Source organism: Camellia sinensis, chromosome 2 (genome assembly GCF_055761805.1).
Source record: "Camellia sinensis isolate YWXY chromosome 2, ASM5576180v1, whole genome shotgun sequence".
Taxonomy (NCBI): Eukaryota; Viridiplantae; Streptophyta; class Magnoliopsida; order Ericales; family Theaceae; genus Camellia; species Camellia sinensis.
Window position 1 is genome coordinate 159,334,437 of NC_138962.1, and position 23,944 is coordinate 159,358,380.

Consider the following 23,944-nt stretch of genomic DNA (forward strand, 5'->3'; position numbering starts at 1 on the left):
TGCATAGGTTGCATGCTAAAGCATAGGATTTTATAGCTCACTTGCAAAAAATTCATTCGGCCACCCAACAACAATTGAAGGCGAGTTTTGCAAAATAAAAGGAGAAAGCTGATAAAAAAAATTTGGCGAATTTGAGGCGGGAGATTTTGTATACACTATCCTCACCAAGAATAGGTTTTCAATAAGGGAGTACAACAAGTTAGTTGCATGAAAGATTGCTCCTGTGGAGATTATTGAGAAGATTATCCCAAATGGCTACCATTTGAAACTTCCAAGTCATATCCCCACTGCTAATGTTTTTAATGTTAAGTATCACGTTCCCTATCATGGTGATTTCGGATGACGACTTTAATTCGAGGGTGAATTCTTCTCAACTTGGAGGGAATAATGCAGAGTGTTTGACCATAGAGTTCCTGAAACTCATGGACAAACAAGGAAAATGACAAAAGTAAATGATCCATATTGGAATTTTAAAATTTTATGTTTTTATTTGATTATAATTATTTTTATTTCTTAATATTATATTTCTCTTTAAAATATTCTTGACTAGCAAGAATATATCTCTCCTTTTTAGATTTTCTTGGTGAGTAAGAATTATTCTTGGTGAGCAAGAGTTATTTTAGTATAAATAAAGGTGCAAGTCTTAGGATAAAATAAATTTATGATGGAGAATTAAATATTTCAGAGAGAGTATCTCTTTTATTCAATTCGTAGTTATTCTTTGTGTTTGGTTTTCATCCATTATAATTCCCTACATCAAATTGCCTCCACCATTGGTTCTTAATTTCAATCCTAGAGGCATGCTCTTAGTCTTGATCAAACTGAATCAATATTAATTGTTGCATTAATTCATTTTTTCATCAGTAATTTATTAATTATATGAATGAAAAAATAATTTGTCATTTCTCTTACACTTATATATATATATATATTTTACCTTTTTTTTAATTTTTAATTTTTAATTTTTTTTTTTACTTTTTTCTTTCATAGTCTTACTGAATTAGTTGATGTAATTAATGTAAAATTATATAATTTATTATATTTTATCCAAATCCGAGGAAAAATTATTGTAGTTTACCCAAATTTATTATCACAACCCAAACCCGCCCTTATAGGTTTAGCGTCGTAACCGGCCAGTAATCCTCGGATTACCAAAGGCCTCTGACCTGAATAAGAAAATATAAAGGGCTAGCGAAAGCAAATATAGAAACATACATAGTTCATAGAGCTGTGTAGACATACATGGGACAAAAATTTTAAACTACCATTCATTAACCCACATATGTAATCATTTACATATCCGTTCCACATTGTCATGATACCCAAAATAAGACAAAAGAACTGTCTACAAAACAACAAAAGTCTTGTTCTTCGAAAAAGGTTTGCAAACCTCGACCACTGTACTCTTTCTAAAACCTCCTCGGGAGGCACAAAGGTTGACCGACAAGATTGACCCTAGGCAATCAACTCTGTGCCTGGTCACGCGCTTGGTCACCTACAAACATAAATAATATAGTGAGTTGAAACCCAGTGAATAATAACATAGTAAAGATTTTAAAGAATGATGTCCTTAACGGATTTAGATTCCAATTCTCTTATCAAACAGAGTCATAATCATATTCATATCCAAATTATGCATGGTACATCCATTAGCATTAACATATCTGTAGACACCCCATTTTTGACCGTCCTCAAGACTTGGATGTCACCGCTTGAACACTCGGTGATTATCTATGTTCGTGTTTGTTTTGAGTTCTCGGAGGTCTTGGCTACGCGCCTTGCCTCAGGATCTCTCAACTTGCTTGTTCTGTGCTTGGTTTTACACCAAGGACTTGTTTCTTTTTGCATCTAAGGGTAGAGAGTAGCTTGCTAGCTACCCTTGATACCCACCGGCCATGGCTTGAGGCCACCGGCCGTGTTTTGAGGCTACCGGCCATTGGTGAAATAGTCCATTGGCCGGTCGGCATTTTGTGTGGCCGGCCGACCACCTGTTTGGCCGATGGCCTCCTTTTCTGGCCGGTACCACCTTTTTGCCTTTTTCAGGCGTGGTGCATGCCAGTTGTGCCAGCTGGAATGCACAAACCCTGCCCCCGTGCACATCTGTGGCTGTTTAGCCCCTTTCGCACCCTTTTGGTCTAGCTTCTTGAGGAAGCTTGGACCTTTGTCTTAGCTTCCTCACGAAGCTTGGACCCTGCCTCAGCTTCCTCAGGAAGCCTTGGCCCCTTTGCCTTGGCTTCTTGAAGAAGCCTTGATCCTTTTAATTAGCTTCTCTTGGAAGCTTAGCATCTTGATGGTCTATATAAGGAGACAAACCCTCTCCTTTGTTTTGGTTCAGCAAAATCAAACCTAGAACATATATATTCTGATACATACATCTTCTCTCTCTATATCTCCCTCTCTCTCTTCATTTGTGTGTGTTTGAGGGCCTAAAAGGGTGATTTGTTCTTACTTTTGCACTAAGACACACACCATTACACCATACTTCGACTTTGGGAGGCGTTAAGGGTTTATTTTTGAGGTTTTGAGCTGGTTTTGATCAAAAGAAGGTGGCTGGACTTGCTGTTCTTGAGGTGTTCTTCAAGGGTAACACTTTTGCTTTAGATTCCCCAATCTTGCACTAGCTTTTGACCTGCTTTTCATACGGATTTGAGCTTCGTGTATAACTGAAAAAAGTCTTGTATTTGCATGCTTGAGATACTTCATTAAAGTCATTTTGTCGTTTGGGGTCGATCTCCCCCTCTTAGGCCTTGTTTGGCCCTTTTTGTACTCTCTTTGTTAAGTTTTGGAACCTCTTGTGTATTGGCCTTCTCACCACTGAAATCCAGTGGATTTTTAGTGGTGAAGAAGGGGTTTTGAGGTCTTGCATAGGGGAGGGACACCCCTCTCCCTTTGTCTCTCTCTTTTTTTTTTTTTTTTTTTTTTTTGGCTCTTAATGGTAGCATGCATGAGTAGTTGTCTTTGGTACCATTTCAGAGGTTTTTGGATGTTATTAGGTCACAATATGCCTCTGTTTTTGGTCGGATTAATGACCCCTTTCATGCCTATTATACTTGCCTTGTATTCCCCTATTTTGCCTAGAAGTGCATCTTGCATCTAGCCTACCATGCTCTCATATTTTGGCCTAACTTTGTGAAGTTCTGTGCCATGTCTTACCATACTTGAGGTCTGTGGGGTGCTGTTTTGATCATATTTGCCATGTTTGGTATAGCCTCTTTGCATTTTGGCTTGTGAGCCTTAAGGGTGTGAGTTATGAGCATGCTTTAGTTGAGTTGTTTCAATGATTTGGGGTCATTTTACATGCCGTCTCAATCCCTAATCCATGCTTGCATGATTGCATTCATCATCCATTTCATGCCTCGAAGAGTTGTTTTGTTGAGCCTTAAAATGAGCATTGTGCATGCTTATGTGTTTGAGGCTTTGGGTTGCCATGACATTGGGTTTTAGGGGTCCCTTTTGCATGCTAAAACTCTGTTTTGCATTGAAAAATCCACGCCTTATTTGCTTAGGGTAGGTGTTGAGTAATGCCCTCATTTGAGGCCTTGAATGCTCCTTTTTTTTACATCCATTTCCTAGCATATTTCGGCATCATCCTTCGTATGTTTTTCAGAGTTTAACATGAGTGTTTGATGTCTTTGTTTGTCACCCTTAAGTGTCCTTGAGGGCTCCCCCTCCCATACTTAGGTGATAGGCCTTGGTGTGTGCATGCTTGCATGCATAATTTGTGCCATTTTTGGCTCTTTTGGCCACTGTTCTGGGGTGTGGCTGAGGCCTCCCATTTCAGTCTAAGTCCATCCTTGTGTATAGTAGTATGTTTGATTTATTGCCTCTAGTTGCATGCTTGCAATATACCATGTTTGCATTACATGATAGGTTGCATTGCATTGCATCTCGCATGCTTAATACATTACATTTGCATGCATAGGTTACATTGCATTTGGCATGTTTTGTGCCTTAGTCATTTTGCACATTTGGGCCATGTTTGTATACATGCATTGCATTGCTTGGTTTGGGGTGTCAAACCAAGCATAAGGGGTGAGGTGTGCTCGTACTCAAAGTGACGAAATACGTCTCACTTCTCGGTTGCCAATGCCCTTGATCTCAAGCATGATAGGGTGTAAGGCACTCATCTCTTTTGTTGCATGCATTTTACATTGAATGGCAAGCTTGGCCTCTTAGGCCATCATGCATCAAAATGCATAATTGATGGCCCGAGGGTCGAGAGCCACGCTCCCTTGAGTCCATTGCATGATAGGGAGTGTGGCTACGCACACATTTTCTTGAAAATCTCATACCATACACTGTCTGTCCTCTGCTGCTGTCAAAATAGATTTCTGCAGGAACATTTGGCCGACCGACTACTTATTGTGCCGACCGACCAAATACAATTAGCCGATAGTTAAAACAATGGTCGGTGACTATTCCCTTTGGTCGGTGATGTTTCCACTTGGTCGGTGATGCTCCTCAGTGTTCAGAGAAGTATCCTCGGGACTTGTGAAAATTTTTAGAGGAGCAAGGCAGTGTAAACAGAGGCAACAGTGGCATGGTACGGGTTTCCGGGCGAGACGAGTCAAGCATGCACCATTCGCGCATTCCGAGGCTGGACTGCAGCAATCTTCCTTCTATATTTAATTCTTTAATTAATTAGAAGTTCTGTAATAATTAATTTAGCAGTATTCATTTGGTTGTGTAATATTATTTGGACCCTCCGAGCGAGGGCAATTGTGTAATAAGTGTGTGTGAGTGTGTGCATGTCTTCCAACCCCACTTCTTTCTTCCCTTTTATTTACTAGCTTACGATGGTTAGTATTAGGACATATTTAAATTAGCATACCTTATGTTATGCATGCGTGCATTCATACATTTGTCTTGCATGCATCGGGCTCGGCGCATCATACTAACTGCATTTGTGTTTCAATTCCAAATTGAATACGTGTTAATTGTAGCATTCCGCATGTCATTTTAGAATAGCCGAGCCTATTATATTCGCATTCCTGCATGTGTTGCATTAGGCATTTTTGTATAGTTAGGATCATGCATGGATTTCTAACATAGCTTTTGTTTTGGCTTGGAGTACTCGGTAAGCTTTTACGCTTTAGCATCCTTGCATACATGTGAGTGTTGCCATGACAGCATGATTACCATGAGGCTATTTGCTTATGTGATATAACTGCTTGAATGCCTGTGGATGGAGGTTGAATTACCTAAATTGGAATGATGCATTAAAACTGCGAGTTTTAAGCACACTTGATAGTGGCAAAAACCATCTTTTCTAAAGACCACCCGAAGGTGGCAAAATCTGCATTTTAGCCTACTTACGAGTAGCAGACTATTTTCAAAACAAACATGAAATGTTTTGTTCCAATTCAGGCGATCCAGTCTATACTTTTGTGCTGTGCGCATCACATAGTAAATCTAGGCTAATAACTGAAATAAAAACGCATAATATTTTCAAAACAAGATATCATGGTTAGTAGAGGCCGATCTTCGGATCGGGCGAGAGGGGGTGCTCATAGCTGACCTTCCCCAATTGTACCCAAGTTCTCGAGCCGAGGCAACTCTGGTGATGACAGACACGTGGCCCTAGGCAAACGAGTCAGGGTTTCCTAAATTTCCCCGAAATAAAATATTTAGGTGGCGACTTTGTATCTGGCAAAGCAGTCCATGTTTGGCACTTCTTTCTGAAAATCTATTTTTCAAAATGATTTGCCAGATTTGGACTCTTTGGTTCAGATTAAGAACCGTGACGATTTGAGAGTCCGAATTGTAGTGAGCCCAAAACGAACAGAACGGGGGGATTCATCCCCCCGAGACGTTCGGGGGACGTCTACAGTTTCTGGCGACTCTGCTGGGGAGAATAGAGAACTTGACTCGAACTCATGATATCTTGTTTTGACTACACTTATGTGTTTCTTTGCATTGCATGTGCATTGGTGCGCCTAGGACACCGTGTTGGCCATCTGCTATTCCTGAACGGCTTGCCAGAGGCTTGCCTTGTCAAGGCATGACCATAAGGCTGACTGGTTGCGGGCTCTGCCAGTATGGGAACACAAACCCCGGTTTTTACCGGGGCACCCTTTTGACCATTCGACCTAGTGCATATTCGGAATCCATAGTGACCATTCCAAACTAGGACAGGTTGCTTACCCGATTATAGGTTGTTTGAAACCGCTGCATGCGTAGTGAAACCCTAGCTCCTGACAAAATAGGACAGGGAAACCCTACCCCAACATAGGGGTGTTTTGGTCCTCACTTATCTGTTATGTGCTCTTACAGTTGGCCTCTACAGGACTGCACGTATCAGTTTGCTAGTTTGGGCATCAGACCTGTGGGCACCAATATTTTAATCAGTTATCTGCGGGTATCAGATCCAGCTTTGGGGACAGTGATTTGGGGAATAATGATCAGTGTTTGAGAACAGTGTATTCAGCTTATCGACAAGGTGTTGTCATGCCCAACTATGTGTTATGTTTATTTAAGTTGTTATGCTGTCCGTTTGTCTGGTCGTTTATTTCCTTATTATCGCTTTATTTATCTTTTTACTAGGTAGTTTAGCACGATTGCTTCTGACCCAGTAGATATTCCCCAAGCACCCTGGATTAGAGGTCGCCGACTCCATCGATCTGAGGATCTGGTGGACGGACAACCAGTGTACTACTCATTACCCCCGGTTCCTAGACGGAGGGCAGTCAGGTAGAGAATATCAGTTCAACGATCAGTACAGAGGGCTTTATCTATCCCACCTGAGTACAGTAGAGATCAGGGTTCTGTTTCTCCCGCAGAGAGGGAATATATACCAAAAATTCAATCAGATCAGAGCAGTATGGCGAGCTTAGAGGAGACAGTGCGCCAGCTCCAAGAGAGCATGAAAACTATGCAGCAAGACGCTGTCCGATAGGCAGAGTTCGCCAAGCAACAGGCCACGGTTATGACTGAACAAGCAGAGTTAATCGTGAGGCTACAACAGCAAGCCGGAGTATCTGCTTTGCATCAAACTCCTCCCCTGCCAGGAGTTCCAATACTCGGGGAGACAGCTAATGTTCAGAATGATACGGACATTCCTACAGGGACACCTCCGCCCCCAATCCTAACCCAGATCCTACCCCAGTTATCCAAAACACCCACCAACCTACCGGACTCTCCCTTTGAGTTCGAAACAGATCCCACCGCATTGAAGTTGAGCAAGCTTGAAAAGCTGTTCAAGAGATCCCACGGAGTCAAGACCATCCCTGATATTGAAGATGGGTACACCGACGCAGCTGTGACGCTGCCGGATCGATTCAAGATGCCGTACATCGACCGGTTTGATGGATCCGGGGATCCTATGGTACACCTGCATTTGTTTTCAGACATCTTAAGGCCGATGGGCCTCACCAGGCTGCAGAAGCTGTCTCTATTCGGCCGGACCCTGTCGGGTGTGGCGACCATCTGGTACGCCAAATTAGAAGATGATGTCAAGAGAAACTGGGAGGAAATGGCTGAGGCCTTCATTGCACAATACTCGTATAACACGCAAATCGAGATTACGACCCGTGATCTTGAGACAACGAGGCAGGAGCCTAAAGAGAGCTTTTCGGAGTTCGTGACCAGAGAGAGGGCTAAGGCCTCAATGATGACCGTAAAGCCCACAGATAAAGATCAAATTTGGATGATTGTGCGCAATCTCCAACCTAAGCTGATGCAGAAAATGATCGTGCTCCCCTTCCCTACCTTTGCTGATCTGCATGAGATGGGAGTACAGATTGAGGATGCCTTGAAGCAAGGCTTAATTGATAATGATCGGGAGCAACCCAGAAAAACTTTCAATCGCAACACCAATGCAGGCCCGAGCGGCGTTACAACTGCAAGAGCCTCAGAAGTGAGCATGGTCACCGCCATTCCCCCTCCCCTTCCAAGATCCATGGCAGCTACGCCTTTCTCCGGTGCGTCTGAAAGCAATACACAAACAGCCAGATACCCACCCAAAAACCAAAGAACCTTCGCTCTACTATATATGCCCCTGTCCAAAGCTCTGGGGGTTTTAATCAGAAAAGGGCACTTGAAGCCCCTAGAGCCGCGGCCATTGCTGGAAAGACTTTCCCATACCCACAACCCAGCCAAATATTGCGCATTTCACCAACAGCACGGTCATGACACCGACCAGTGCTTCCGATTACGTCATGAGATTCAAGATCTCATCGATAACGGGGTGATTTTGCCTCCCGAGAAACCTAATGTTACAACAAATCCTCTCCCACCACACAACCAAGCTCCACCTCCCAAAAGAATCAATTTTACCCAGTCTGGGGTTGTGTCTTACGATCCTAGCATATATATCACTCCTTCCCACTTACCTAAGCTGGAGGTGTTCCTTCTTGACTGCACTAATTTGTGCATGTTGGACATCTCCAGAACCCAACCAGAGCCAATGGTGATGACCATCGAAGATGGGACAGGGATGATTTCAGAGGAGAATGGGATTGTTAAGCTAGAATCTGAGGAATCTGGGAATTCTACTGAGGAAGCCTACAATCCGAGTGATTATATTCTGTCAGTAGGCCAGGTTCGGCCCATTGTAGAATTGCCGGAGAGGGCAGAGCTGTGTGTGATCCGAGGGGATGGGTTTGAGCAGGAGACAGATAATTTGACGGCTATGGAAGAGGACCTTGCCAACCTCCAGTTTTTCAATGACCAAGACCCAGGGGACGCAGCAGTCAACTGGTTTGATTATGAGGAATCAGCAGAGGCTACCGGGTGGTTGGATGATCAACCGGATGTTGTGGAAGAATTCCAACCAGAATAAGGCCCGGCAGGGGCGAGAATGTCAGTGACGGCCGGAAGGGCCGAAGAGCAGAGTACATTGCCGGAGAGCGCCGGTGTCGAGGATTTCGCTCAGGATCGGATCATTTTGAATACGGGAATTATTGGACAGCCAACTGTACTGACACAGTCGGAACAGGAAAGGTTTGAGGATTCTGAGAGAATCAGGAAAGCTAAAGCCCATGTGGGAACTGAAAGTGCTACGTGTACAAGGACGGAGAATGCTGTGAGCATGTGGACGGAAAGTACTGCGAGTGTGATCATACCGAAGCCGGACAGGTGTCTGTCGGCTGCCGATGAAATGTGGTGGGAAGACGACGATCTATGTCTTGCCCACACGGATGAGGATTGGGGAAGTAACCAGCCGGACGATACCTAGTACATCGGCGAGGTCGACCATATGACAAGGAGTGGACGATATTTCAAGCCTCCACATCTAGATCAGCCAGAGGCGTCTGGAAAGGATAAGGAAGCTGAAAAACAGAAGGAGAAGCTACTTGAAGATGAGGCTGTACTTAAACAGTTTAAAAAGATACAGGCAGACATCTCTATTTGGGGACTGCTTACAGCATCGCGAGTGCATCGACAAGCTGTCTTATCGGCCATGGACAAGGCCAAGCTCTCAATAGACACCACGCCTGAACAGCTGGTGGGCTTAGTTTTCCCAGGAGGAGCTACACCGATGTTGACTTTTTTCGACAAAGAACTGCCACCTGAGAGTGCGAACCATAACAAGCCACTCTACATCTCTGTGGAGTGCAGAAACAAATGGATACCCATGGTGCTTGTTGACACAGGGCCTGCCATCAATATGTGTCTAGCAAGGACTGCCTATGCAATCAGTTTAAAGACGCGGACTTTGTGCCAACAGCCCAGGTGATTCAGGCATATGACAACACAAGCAAAGAAGTCATAGGAACAGTGAAAATTCAGACCAAGGTTGGGCCGGGGTAACATGAAATTGACTTTCACGTCCTAGAGGTTCCCGCCACTTTCAATCTACTCTTGGGGCGGCCGTGGCTGCATCAAGTGAAGGTAGTTTCTTCTACCTTGCATCAGATGGTGAAACACTCCCATGGAAAGGGAGTAACCATTGTTTTAGGAAATTCATCGATCCATCCACCGCCGGAAGTGTCTACACTAGTCCTAGAAATTGAGCACGATATGGAGGATGTGTTCTTATTCGGTTTCACTCTGGCTGAGGCCCGGGTCGTGCAGAACATTTTGGCTGTTAATGAGGGGGTGTATGTTAGTGCTCAATCAGTATACCTCATGAACAAGCTTCAACACATCCCCGGGATGGGATTAGGAAAGAGTGGCCGACAGGGCGTCGTAGCATTGGCCGAAGTGCCACACAACCCACATACCTTTGGTTTGGGTTATCTACCTACCAAAAAGGATTGGATAAGGAAAGGCAAGGAGATTGCTGGGAGAGCCAGAGCAAAGCAGGCAGGGAAGCCTTTTGAGTTAATGCACCGACCCATCCAGGGTACCCTAAACGGACGCTTCGTCTGGGAAGGGGAGGACTTTCCATTTTGTGGCTTCCTAGAGCCATGGTTGAACGTGGAGAGAAAGCGCGTGCCGGGGTTTGAGATCTTCTTCGACCTGCAGTTATTCGGGGGTGACGTTGCCGAAGAGCAGACGGACCCATTAGTTGAGGCTGAGCAGAACAAGAAAGTGGAGTTTGAGGACGTTGAAATAGAAATGGGGGTAGCACTGGCTTGTCTACTTTTAGATCCTTCGATCGAACAGAAGTGCTTGGAGGATAACTTCTCAGTGTCCATGATCGGGAATGAAACGGCTGCGGACCTACCAGCAAACATTCTGGATGTATCTATCGCACCTTCTCTCATTTGGCAGTACGAGGAGGGATTTTTGTCAAGCAGTATCGGGTCAGGTAGTGAGCCGCAATCTGATTCCACTGAGTCTTGTGAGTCGGAATCAGGTTCTAGCTCGACTGAGTCTGAGTTCGGTATTCCTGGGGTGACAATCCGGATGCCACAGTCCTGTCCAGGTCGTCTTTTTCTTTATCTTTTGAGTCTGTTGTAACAGAAGAATTGGACGGTTTGGATGTGCTTAATGAGAATGATGTGGATGTGGTTTCTGAGTACTTTTCTGTACCTTTGATTTATTGCTTGAATCAGGACTTTCAAAATTTTGATAAAAACAACGAGGAAGAAATTTCCCCGATTTTGCAACGCTTAATTGAACAAGAGCAGGAAAGATTTGGTAAACCTTTAGTTGATGAAATCACCACTGTGAATGTTGGTACTGAGAAGGACCCGCGGCTGGTCCAGATCGGGTCCATGCTGTCTTTGGAGGAACGCGAGCGCTTAGTCGCTTTATTAAAAGATTTCAAAGATGTTTTCACGTGGTCCTACGAAGACATGCCTAGAATCGATCCTGAGATTGTACAGCACCGGATCCCTCTTGACCCCGAGGCCCGACCCATCAAACAAAAACTCAGAAGGATCCGCCCCGACTGGGCCATCAAGATTAAGGAAGAGGTCACCGAGCAAATTGACGCAGGTTTCCTACCGGTATCCGAATACCCGACTTGGTTGGCCAACATTGTTCTAGTGCCGAAGAAGGATGGCAGGATCCGGGTATGCGTGGATTTCAGGGACTTGAACAGAGCCAGTTCGAAGGACGACTTTCCCTTGCGCCATATTAATGAGTTGGTGGACTTCACAGTGAGGAATGCTTTGCTTTCGTTCATGGATGGCTTCTCAGGCCATAATCAGATAGTAATGGCACCTGAAGACCGGGAAAAGACTGCATTCACCACCCCGTGGGGGACTTACTGCTACAGAGTGATGCCGTTTGGGTTGAAGAATGTTGGAGCTACATATCAACGGGCTGCGACCACAATATTGCATGACATGAGATTGAGGTGTACGTGGACGACATGATTGTCAAATCCAAAGAAAGAGAGGGCCACTATACCGCCTTGCAAAAGTTCTTTCAAAGGATCAGAGAATTTCGGTTGTGGCTGAATCCTCAGAAGTGTACGTTTGGTGTTACAACGGGAAAGATGCTGGGGTTTCTGATTACACAGAGAGGTATCGAAGTCGACCCTTCCAAAATCAAGGCCATCTTAGAAATGCCACCACCAAGGACTCAAAAGTAGGTGCGAGGCTTTCTGGGTAAAGTGCAATTCATAAGGCAGTTTATCTCAAAATTAACCTTGACTTGTGAACCATTTTTTGGTCTCCTGAAGAAATGAGCGAAGTTCCAGTGGGACGGCCGATGCCAAGCTGCTTTTGAACAGATCAAAGAATACTTACAGAACCCACCTGTGTTGTCATCGCCAGAACCGGGGAGACCGTTGATGTTGTACCTTTCAGTAACAGAGACTACAATGGGCTGTATGCTCGCGCAAGAATCAGAGGACAGAGTGGAGAGAGCCATCTACTATCTGAGCAAGAAGATGCTAGAGTATGAGACTCGCTACACGCCGTTGGAGAAGGCTTGCTTAGCCTTGGTATGGGCTACTAGGAAGCTGTGACACTACCTGTTAGCTCATTCCATAATGTTGGTTTCAAGATTAGATCCCATCAAATATCTTTTCGAGAAATCGGCACTTACGGGAAGGCTAGCTCGTTGGTTGCTGTTGCTTTCCGAATTCGATCTGAAATATATGACGCATAAGTCAGTCAAGGGAAGAGCAGTAGCAGAATTCTTAGCCGATCATCTAGTGGAAGGGGGTGAATCAGTTGAGTACTTATTCCCAGACGAGGCCATTTTGCATATCGACGATGAAACTTGGACGATGTACTTTGACGGAGCGTCAAACCAGTACGAGTATGGGATAGGGTGTTGCTGATAGCACCCGACAATTCTCGTATCCCTCTAGCTTTCAAACTCCGATTCAAAGTCTCAAACAACGAAGCAGAATATGAGGCGTGCATTGCCGGTTTAGAAGCAGCCCTGGAACTAGGGGCAAAATGGTTGGACGTCATCGGGGACTCAAACCTTGTTGTGTCTCAAGCAAAAGGAGATTGGAAAGTCAAAGAAGAAAAGATGATAATGTACCACTAGACCTTGGACTTGTTGATTCCTCGATTTGAGAAGTTAAACTTTGCTCATCTAGTAAGAGAGAACAACAGGTTCGCAGATTCATTAGCAACTCTATCTTCCATAATAGACATCCCGTTTGGAGTCCGGATGCGTCTAGTCATTATTGACAAGAAATTTGCGCCCGCCTACGAGTCGATTGCTGCTATAGATGAGGTTCAGGACAAGAACCCCTGGTATTACGACATTTAGAACTTCTTGGAGAAGGAGGCATATCCACCAAGGACAAATGCCAAAGATAAAAGGGCAATCAGAAGAATGGTCATTCAATTCATCATCTGTGGGGGTGAGCTGTATAAGAGAGGTCATCTGGGAATGCATAAGCTGTGCGTTGAGGCTGAAGAATCGAAGCGCCTAATGGGGGCCATCCATGGAGGGGAATGCGGTGCACATATGAACGGGGTAATGCTAGCCAGGAAGATCCTCAGACAGGGTTACTACTGGTCCACCATGGAGGAAGATTGTATCGGCTTTGTTCGGCGATGCCACAAATGTCAGATCCATGCAAACCGCATGAACATCCTGCCATCAAAGCTGTACAACATGACTTTGCCATGGCCATTTTCAGTTTGGGGAATCGATGTGATCGAGGCTGTCACTCCGAAGGGGTCAAATGGGCATGAGTTCATCCTGGTCGCTATAGATTACTTTACAAAGTGGGTTGAGGCCCAATCCTATGCGGTGTTGAAAGCATCGCATGTTGCGAAGTTCATCCGAAACAATATCATCTGCCGTTACGGGGTCCCAAACGAAATCATTTCAGACAATGGTTCCCACTTCAAGAAGGAAGTGATTGACTTGTTGGAGAAATACAACGTGGCTTTTCATAAGTCATCTACATATCGGCCACAGACCAACGGAGCAGTTGAGGCCGCCAACAAGAACATTAAACACATCTTGCAGAAGATGGTGGAAACCTACCAGGATTGGCCAGATAAGTTACTGTTTGCTCTGTGGGGCTACCGGACTTCAATTAGAACTTCAACTGAGGCGACTCCGTATTCGTTAGTTTATGGGATGGAGGCCGTTCTACCTATTGAAATCGAAGTTCTGTCATTGTGAGTACTGGCTGAGTGTCAGATAGCCGAAGCAGATTGGCAGCAGAACAGGTTCGAGGAACTCATGCTCTTTGATGAGAGAAGACTGAAAGCACTATACCATATTCAAGGTTATCAGCTCAGAATTGCCCGGGCTTTCAACAAGAAAGTTAAGTCCAGGAATCTAAAAGAAGGAGACTTGGTGCTCAAGGACAACCGAGCTCCCATCCATGACCCAAGGGGCAAGTTCAGGCCTAATTGGACTGGTCCCTACATCATTAAGTCTATCTGGTCAGAAGGAGCTGTGGTTCTGATGGACCTAGATGGCCTAGAATTTTCACAACCGATCAACATGGACAAGTTGAAGAAATATTACCCTTGAGAGGCTCGCTAGGCCGAAAACCTGAAAGGGCGACCTAGGCAAAAGTTAGAGCATAGAAAATTTGAAATCATAAAAACTGAGTTCGTAAGGTTGAAAATTCGCAAAGGGCGGCCTTAGCAAAAGTTAGAGCACAAAAGGAGAGTGAAAATACTCGAGTGAACCCGAGCCTGAACTACGTAAGGCTTGATTCCCATCTTTGGGATACGTAGGCAACTTCATCCTGAAGTTCAGCCATAAACTTTTCCCCGATTAACTTTGTCCATTTGATCACCTCGGCCATCTTTGTCTATTCAGCATTCAAGAGTTCGATTATGATCTCCGGTGCAGTGCTTTTCAGACCAGGGGCAACTTTTCGTTGCCATGAAGTGCTGCGGTACTATTCAGACTAGGGGCAACTTTCCAGTTGCTAGGATCCAAGGTTGTGCATCTCAGTGACAGATTTCAAGCATGTCCAGTTCTGATCCATATCGAATATGACTTTGAAAAGTTTTGATAAAAGTTGACTTTGTTCAAATTAATCTTTTTACAACTTAGATCATTTTTGGACCAAAGCGGAAAATTTTCAGTACCCACAACCTTCAATTTCATTGATTTCAATACAGAGTTCTCCTGCTCTTGCATACAAATTGAAGTTGCTTTTTTTTTTATTACATTCATAAAGAAAACTTGAAAGCTCTAATAAAGCAATAAATCCGGGGCATAGATGAGTCAGGTGCTCCTGCGCCCCCTCCCAGAGCTGGTCGAAGCCTCTGATGCCAAGCTAGGCGCAATATATGCCTCTTTATTGAGCCAATCTATGCACTCATCAGACAAAGTGCAACTCAAAGTGGGAGCGGGGGCTAGGAGCTCTCTAGTCCTCCATGCTGTAGCATACCGGGCGAGCTGTGCGCCTCGGACCGGGAATGTAGCCGGGTACTCTATCTCCTCTGGTGGACAAGTTTGATCATGACTGAACTGGCGCCGGATCCGGAATGGAAAATAGAAGACACAGTGTGTCATGCCAATCAATTGAATCCAAGGTTGATGGGTCATGCTGTAGCTCATCACCTGTAGGTTGAGCCAAGGGCACCACCAAGCAATGCGGTCTGCGGACAAGCGGCACATCCAATCAAACCACCATCCCTCATCAAGGGCATCAACTAGGCGTTACCGAAAGAAGTAGCCGCGAGCCGAGCATGCTGGGCAAGAGTCCACAACCTGCAACTTGTCCATCAACCACACCTGGGAAGGGATGAAAAATGAGAGAATAAAGAATAGAGAGATGTACGATGTGAGAAAAGTGAGAAAGGGCTTTGCGAGAAAAATCGAGCTTGAGGGCCGAGTGATGTAAGCAATACAAATATGAGATTGGGTGGGAAACATTACCTGTAGCAGTAGTGGACTCCCCGCAAATCTGGTTATCTCTCGGCGATAAAAGGCATCCAAACCCATCAACGTCTCAGCCAGAGTCATGGCAATGCAGCCCTTGCCCTCCTTCAAGCCTTGGGCAACCTTAATCAACCGGACGTTAGATCCTCCGGAGCCCGAGGCAAACAAGAAATGGGATAGCATGCACAAACAAAGAGCATGTCGTCGGAAGCCTTGCCAATGATGGTCACTGCGGTCACCGGCATCAGAAAACCGAAAAATCAAACTCGGAATATCCAGCATTCTGTCACAAATCAAAGATCGAACGTCGTGCATAGTAAGTCCACACATTCGCCCTAAGGCTTGGGCGTGGCCAAAGCGAAGCTGAGGCAAGATTTCCTCATCACGCTCGGATTCCATCAAAGCTTGGAAATCTTCGAAGGTAGGACACACCTCTTGCCCGCCAAAGCTAAAGACATGTGTTACCGGATTCCAAAACCTTGCCGCGGCATGGAGAAACGGAAAGTGCAGCGGAGTGCGACTCAGCGTGAATAGTGTGTTTACGCCAAAGCCCCAGAAATTCAACTTTTTCGAACCATCCAAGTTAGCGATCCAAGCTGTGAGATTTTGGACAAGAAACTCTTCAATTTGGAGCAAATCAGTGTTGAATTGAGGAAAACTATGAAGCTGAGACCCTTTGTAGGGGATAAGGTATGAGTGGAGGACAGGTGTCAACATTCTGGTGGTCTTTGCCATTTATGGCCGGCCGGCCAAATGTAGTGCCGACCGACCACCACTTTTGGCCGATGACCATCTCTCATGGCCGATGGCCTTTCCCTCTGGCCGATGGCCCTCCCCCTTATTCCATAAGCTACTTATGAGTTGAACATGCTAAACAATTGTGGTTGGAACCTCCCCCGATGCCTTCCGGTGGTGATCTTGCGAAGTCATGTCTATTTGTTTATCGAGTTGTTGTACATTTGCTTATCGAGTTGTATGTCACGTTCCTCAAGTCCTTGCATTTGCTTATCAAGTTGTATGTCACATTCCTTAAATCTTTGCATTTGCTTAATCGAGTTGTATTTACACCTGGTCAGCTCATCGAGTTCTTTGTTGTTGCTTATCGAGTTATTTTATCGTTGGTCAGCTCACTACCTGATTATTACGATGCAAGTGCTTAATTTTCAAACAAAATTTCAATTTCATTCACATTGTTATGTGATGCCACGCGATGCGATGCATAGGGCAACAAATGTAACACCCTTTTAAACAAAATAGTTGTTTCATTTCCACCATGTCTTTTGCAAAAAGATACATAGTTTTGAAGAAAGTAAAACCTGCCTGAGGCCGTGCAATGTGCTTAAAACTACCAGTAAAAAGAAAAGTAAAGCAAAAGGAGAGCAGGGCAGCAGAGTATCGGAATTGATACTGGTAACCTCCACTTGCGGTCAATGCACCTCCCGCACCCTTGTTCGGGTCAACTATGTGGTTTGGCACCTTCATTACTCGAGACAGTGCAAGGAAGTGCACTTTTGGAACATTAGTAGACCTTCGAGTTGACCTCAGGCCATGACTTCTATGAGCGATGCCCGGTGGGTGCGAAGAGCACCCCTCCCCGTATCCTTTTTGTCTCTTGCGAATTCTATAAATCGCTTCAATTATACTGTGTTTCAGTGCTTTGCATTTCAACATCATGAATAACATGTCTTTACCGTGCTTCAAGTTGAATCTGCCCCTCTTTTCTTTTTATACACATTGCATGCATACGTGCATTGCTTTAGTTACATGTGTTCAAGTTCCTTTTATACACATTGCATGCGTTGTCCCGTTATGCTTTACTTACATGTGTTCAAGTTCCTTTTATACACATTGCATGCGTTGTCGCGTTATGCTTTACTTGCATGTGTTCAAGTTCTCTTTATACACATTGCATGCGTTGTCGCGTTATGCTTTACTTACATGTGTTCAAGTTCTTTTTATACACATTGCATGCATACGTGCATTGCTTTACTTACATGTGTTCAAGTTCTTCTTATACACATTGCATGCGTTATCGCGTTATGCTTTACTTTCATGTGTTCAAGTTCTTTTTATACACATTGCATGCATACGTGCATTGCTTTACTTACATGTGTTCAAATTCTTCTTATACACATTGCATGCGTTATCGCGCTATGCTTTACTTACATGTGTTCAAGTTCTTCTCATACACATTGCATGCGTTGTCGCGTTATGCTTTACTTACATGTGTTTACCTTCATAGCATTGTTATGTTTGTTTCAAATCGTATTGTCATGCGTTCTATTCAACTTGCATTGTCATGCACCTTCAATTGCATTGTTATGCATATTGCTAACGATATTGTACCTGTTAAGTTTTCTTTCTCTTTCAGACACGATATTGTATGTACGGTTCATTTGAAGCTGGTGCAACCAGACGAACCGCACAGGTATTGTATTCTCCGCGTGAAACATAGCGAGAATTACATAATTCTCTTACATCCTTTCTGCATTATAATGTAGTTGGATTTGTGTTTGATTGCTTAAAACTGTTGCATGATATGCTTCGTTACAAGCTTTCTTTGCATGATCATAAGTTATGTTCGGCTTCTTGCATTGTCAGTTGCATTTTGCCCCTACCCTCGGGCGAATATCTTATCTATAGCTTGTATGTTTGTCTAAGTCTTCGGCCTTGTCAAAAATGGGTTGTCTTTGGGTTTTGACACTCACTCCCATCATTGTTATGACTTTCAAGTTCTGTCAAAGAGGGGCAACTGTAGACACCCCATTTTTGACCGTCCTCAAGATTTGGACGTCACCGCTTGAACACTCGGTCATCATCCATGTTCGTGTTTGTTTTGAGTTCTCGGAGGTCTTGGCTACGCGCCTTGCCTCTAGATCTCTCGACTTGCTTGTTCTGTGCTTGGTTTTACACCAAGGACTTGTTTCTTTTTGCACCTAAGGGTAGAGAGTAGCTTGCTAGCTACCCCTGATACCCACCGGCCATAGCTTGAGGCCACCGGCCGTGTTTTGAGGCTACCGGCCATTAGTGAAATAGTCCATTGGCCGGTCGACATTTTGTGTGGCCGGCTGACCACCTGTTTGGTCGATGGCCTCCTTTTCTGGCCGGTACCACCTTTTTTCCTTTTTCAGGCGTGGTGCATGCCAGCTGTGCCAGCTGTGCCAGCTGGAATGCACAAATCCTGCCCCTATGCACATCTGTGGCTGTTTAGCCCCTTTTGCACCCTTTTGGTCTAGCTTCTTGAGGAAGCTTGGACCTTTGTCTTAGCTTCCTCATGAAGCTTAGACCCTGCCTCAGCTTCCTCAGGAAGCCTTGGCCCCTTTGCCTTGGCTTCTTGAAGAAGCTTTGATCCTTTTAATTAGCTTCTCTTGGAAGCTTAGCATCTTGATGGTCTATATAAGGAGACAAACCCTCTCCTTTGTTTTGGTTTAGCAAAATCAGATCTAGAACATATATTTTGATACATACATCTTCTCTCTCTATATCTCCCCCTCTCTCTTCATTTGTGTGTGTTTGAGGGCCTAAAAGGGTGATTTGTTCTTACTTTTGCACTAAGACACACACCATTACACCATACTTCGAATTTGGGAGGCGTTGAGGGTTTATTCTTGAGGTTTTGAGCTGGTTTTGATCAGAAGAAGGTGGCTAGACTTGCTGTTCTTGAGGTGTTCTTCAAGGGTAACACTTTTGCTTTAGATTCCCCAATCTTGCACTAGCTTTTGACCTGCTTTGCATATTGATTTAAGCTTCGTGTATAACTGAAAAAAGTCTTGTATTTGCATGCTTGAGATACTTCATTAAGGTTATTTTGTTTTTTGGGGTCGATCTCCCCCTCTTAGGCCTTGTTTGGACCTTTTTGTACTCTCTTTGTTAAGTTTTGGAACCTCTTGTGTATTGGCCTTCTCACACTGAAATCCAGTGGATTTTTAGTGGTGAAGAAGGGGTTTTGAAGTCTTGCATAGGGGAGGGACACCCCTCTCCCTTTGTCTCTCTTTTTTTTTTTTTTTTGGCTCTTAATGGTAGCATGCATGAGTGGTTGTCTTTGGTACCATTTCAGAGGTTTTTGGATGTTGTTAGGTCATAATATGCCTCTATTTTTGGTCGGATTAATGACCCATTTCATGCCTAATATACTTGCCTAGTATTCCCCTATTTTGCCTAGAAGTGCATCTTGCATCTGGCCTACCATGCTCTCATATTTTGGCCTAACTTTGTGCAGTTCTTTGCCATGTCTTATCATGCTTGAGGTCTGTGGGGTGCTGTTTTGATCATATTTTCCATGTTTGGTATAGCCTCTTTGCATTTTGGCTTGTGAGCCTTGAGGGTGTGAGTTATGAGCATGCTTTAGTTGGGTTGTTTCAATGATTTGGGGTCATTTTACATGCTGTCTCAATCCCTAATCCATGCTTGCATGATTGTATTCATCATCCCTTTCATGCCTCGAAGAGTTGTCTTGTTGAGCCTTAAAATGAGCATTGTGCATGCTTATGTGTTTGAGGCTTTGGGTTGCCATGACATTGGGTTTTAGGGGTCCCTTTTGCATGCTAAAACTCTATGTTGCATTGAAAAATCCACGCCTTATTTGCTTGGGGTAGGTGTTGAGTAATGCCCTCATTTGAGGCCTTGAATGCTCTTTTTTTTTACATCCATTTCCTAGCATATTTCGGCATCATCCTTCGTATGTTTTTCAGAGTTTAACATGAGTGTTTGATGTCTTTGTTTGTCACCCTTAAGTGTCCTTGAGGGCTCCCCCTCCCATGCTTAGGTGATAGGCCTTGGTGTGTGCATGCTTGCACGCATAATTTGTGCCATTTTTGGCTCTTTTGGCCACTGTTTTGGGGTGTGGCTGAGGCCTCCCATTTCAGTCTAAGTCCATCCTTGTGTATAGTAGTATGTTTGATTTATTGCCTCTAGTTGCATGCTTGCAATATACCATGTTTGCATTACATGATAGGTTGCATTGCATTGCATCTCGCATGCTTAATACATTACATTTGCATGCATAGGTTACATTGCATTTGGCATGTTTTGTGCCTTAGTCATTTTGCACATTTGGGCCATGTTTGTATACATGCATTGCATTGCTAGGTTTGGGGTGTCAAACCAAGCATGAGGGGTGAGGTGTGTTTGTACTCAAAGTGATGAAACACGTCTCACTCCTCGGTTGCCAATGCCCTTGATCTCAAGCATGATAGGGTGTAAGGCACTCATCTCTTTTGTTGCATGCATTTTACATTAAATGGCAAGCTTGGCCTCTTAGGCCATCATGCATCAAAATGCATAATTGATGGCCCGAGGGTCGAGAACCACGCTCCCTTGAGTCCATTGCATGATAGGGAGTGCGGCCACGCACACATTTGCTTGAAAATCCCATACCATACACTGTCTGTCCTCTGCTGCTGTCAAAACAGATTTCTGCAGGAACATTTGGTCGACCGACTACTTATTGTGCCGACTGACCAAATACAATTAGCCGATAGTTAAAACAATGGTCGGTGCCTATTCCCTTTGGCCGGTGATGTTCCCACTTGGTCGGTGATGCTCTTCAGTGTTTAGAGAAGCATCCTTGGGACTCGTGAAAATTTTCAGAGGAGCAAGATAGTGTAAACAGAGGCAATAGTGGCATGGTATGGGTTTCCGGGCGAGACGAGTCAAGCATGCACCATTCGCGCATTCCGAGGCAGGGTTGCGGCCATCTTCCTTCTATATTTAATTCTTTAATTAATTAGAAGTTCTGTAATAATTAATTTAGCAGTATTCATTTGGTTGTGTAATATTATTTGGACCCTTCAGCGAGGGCAATTGTGTAATAAGTGTGTGTGAGTGTGTGCATGTCTTCCAACCCCACTTCTTTCTTCCCTTTTATTTACTAGCTTTCGATGATTAGTATTAGGACATATTTAAAGTAGCATACCTTATGTTATGCATGCGTGCATTCATACATTTGTCTTGCATGCATCGAGCTCGGCGCATCATACTAACTGCATTTGTGTTTCAATTCCAAATTGAATACGTGTTAGTTGTAGCATTTCGCATGTCATTTTAGAATGGCCAAGTCTATTGTATTCGCATTCCTGCATGTGTTGCATTAGGCATTTCTGTATAGTGAGGATCATGCATGGATTTCTAACATAGCTTTTGTTTTGGCTTGGAGTACTCGGTAAGCTTTTACGCTTTAGTATCCTTGCATGCGTGTGAGTGTTGCCATGATAGCATGATTACCATGAGGCTATTTGCTTATGTGATATAACTGCTTAAATGCCTGTGGATGGAGGTTGAATTACCTGAATTGGAATAATGCATTAAAACCGCGAGTTTTAAGCCCACTTGATAGTGACAAAAACCATCTTTTCTAAAGACCACCCGAAGGTGGCAAAATCTGTATTTTAGCCTACTTACGAGTAGCAGACCATTTTCAAAACAAACATGAAATGTTTTCTTCCAATTCAGGCAATATAGTCTATACTTTTGTGCTGTGCACATCACATAGTAAATCTAGGCTAATAACCGGAATAAGAACGCATAATATTTTCAAAACAAGATATCATGGTTAGTAGAGGCCGATCTTCGGATCGGGCGAGAGGGGGTGTTCATAGCTGACCTTCCCCAATCGTACCCAAGTTCCCGAGCCGAGGCAACTCTGGTGATGACAGACACATGGCCTTAGGCAAACGAGTCAGGGTTTCCTAAATTTTTCCGAAATAAATATTTAGGTGGCGACTCTGTATCTGGCAAAGCAGTCCATGTTTGGCACTTCTTTCTAAAAATCTATTTTTCAAAACAATTTGCCGGATTTGGACTCTTTGGTTCAGATTAAGAACCGTGACGATTTGAGAGTCCGAACTGTAGTGAGCCCAAAACGAACAGAACGGGGGGATTCATCCCCCCGGGACGTTCGGGGGACGTCTACAATATCTCTTTGGTCAAGCATATCAAGTTTCGTAATGGAACCTTTGGTACTAGGTAACATATCTCATATGTGGGCCACGGTATTGTTTATCCCGGGCAAGGGTCTATGCCACGATATTGTGTCGCCCGGGCAAGGGCCTCATAACTATAAGCCACAGTATTATGTTCCCTGGGCGAGGGCCTCTGCTAAGGATACCGCAATTACATTTCATAGAAAATTGAACAATCATTCATTCATACAAAACATAGCATTTCAGAAAATTGATAATTTCATATCATCAGAAAATAATTAAAGTCAAATATAACTTTACAGAGTTATTATTCACAAATTGCTTTGATAGCAAATCAATGGATCAACAGCTCACAACGCGTAACCTACACAAACACAACAAATACATGTATTAAAACACACACTTGGATCACACGTAACTTATTTCATTTCGTTCTTAGTGTGTTTTTAGCCCTTATCTTCATTATTATGTCTTAACTATGGCCTAAGAATACCTAGGATGCAATGAAGATGCCAAAAGATGCTATTCAACACTTAGCCAAATTTGCTGAAAATAGAGTCTTCACTCAAATGTAGCTTTCTTCGCTCGAACGGAAGGTCAAAAATAACGGTGGTCACTCGAGCGCAATTTCGGTCACTAGAGTGGTCTGTAAACTTTGCAAAAGTACTGGTTGCTTGATTTTTTCGCTTGACGCACGCTTGATGGTAGCTCGAGTGTGAGACTGAGGTCTTCGATCTACATTGGATTGTTGGATTGTTATTGCCTTGTTAAATTGTTATTGCACAATTTGTTTGAATTGTTGGATTTTTAGTTTACTAGTTTGTCAATGTTTAATGTTAGATTAGATGAATGAATATCTAGTTTATTTTTAACTATTTTAGTTAATTTATAAATTAGATTTTTCTACTCTTCGATTCAAATTTTATAATTTGAATTATGTTTTTTTTTTTTCATTTATAAACCTCCAATGCGCCCGAACCACCAAGTCGAAACTGTCATTATTTGCTATCCGAATTGCCGATTTTTGATAAGAAAAATGGCAATTTTTAATGACACTTTTATTAATCCGTCACCCCGCCATATGGTTTCTATTTTACTCCTAAACCGCACTGACCCGCATCGCGCACACCCCTAATGACACATGTAGCAATTAGCTCTAAAAATTAATAAGAAAAAGCATTCCCATACCAAAATCAGATATATATTGTATAGGGAAAAATAAAATGGTACTAAAATTCTTCTATATAAGATTTGAATTCACAATTTTATACTGTAAAGTGGTGCACACTATACAACTATTAAACCAAATGACCTAATTTGCACATTCTTATTTAGATTATTGAATATGTGTGCCAAAAGTGATA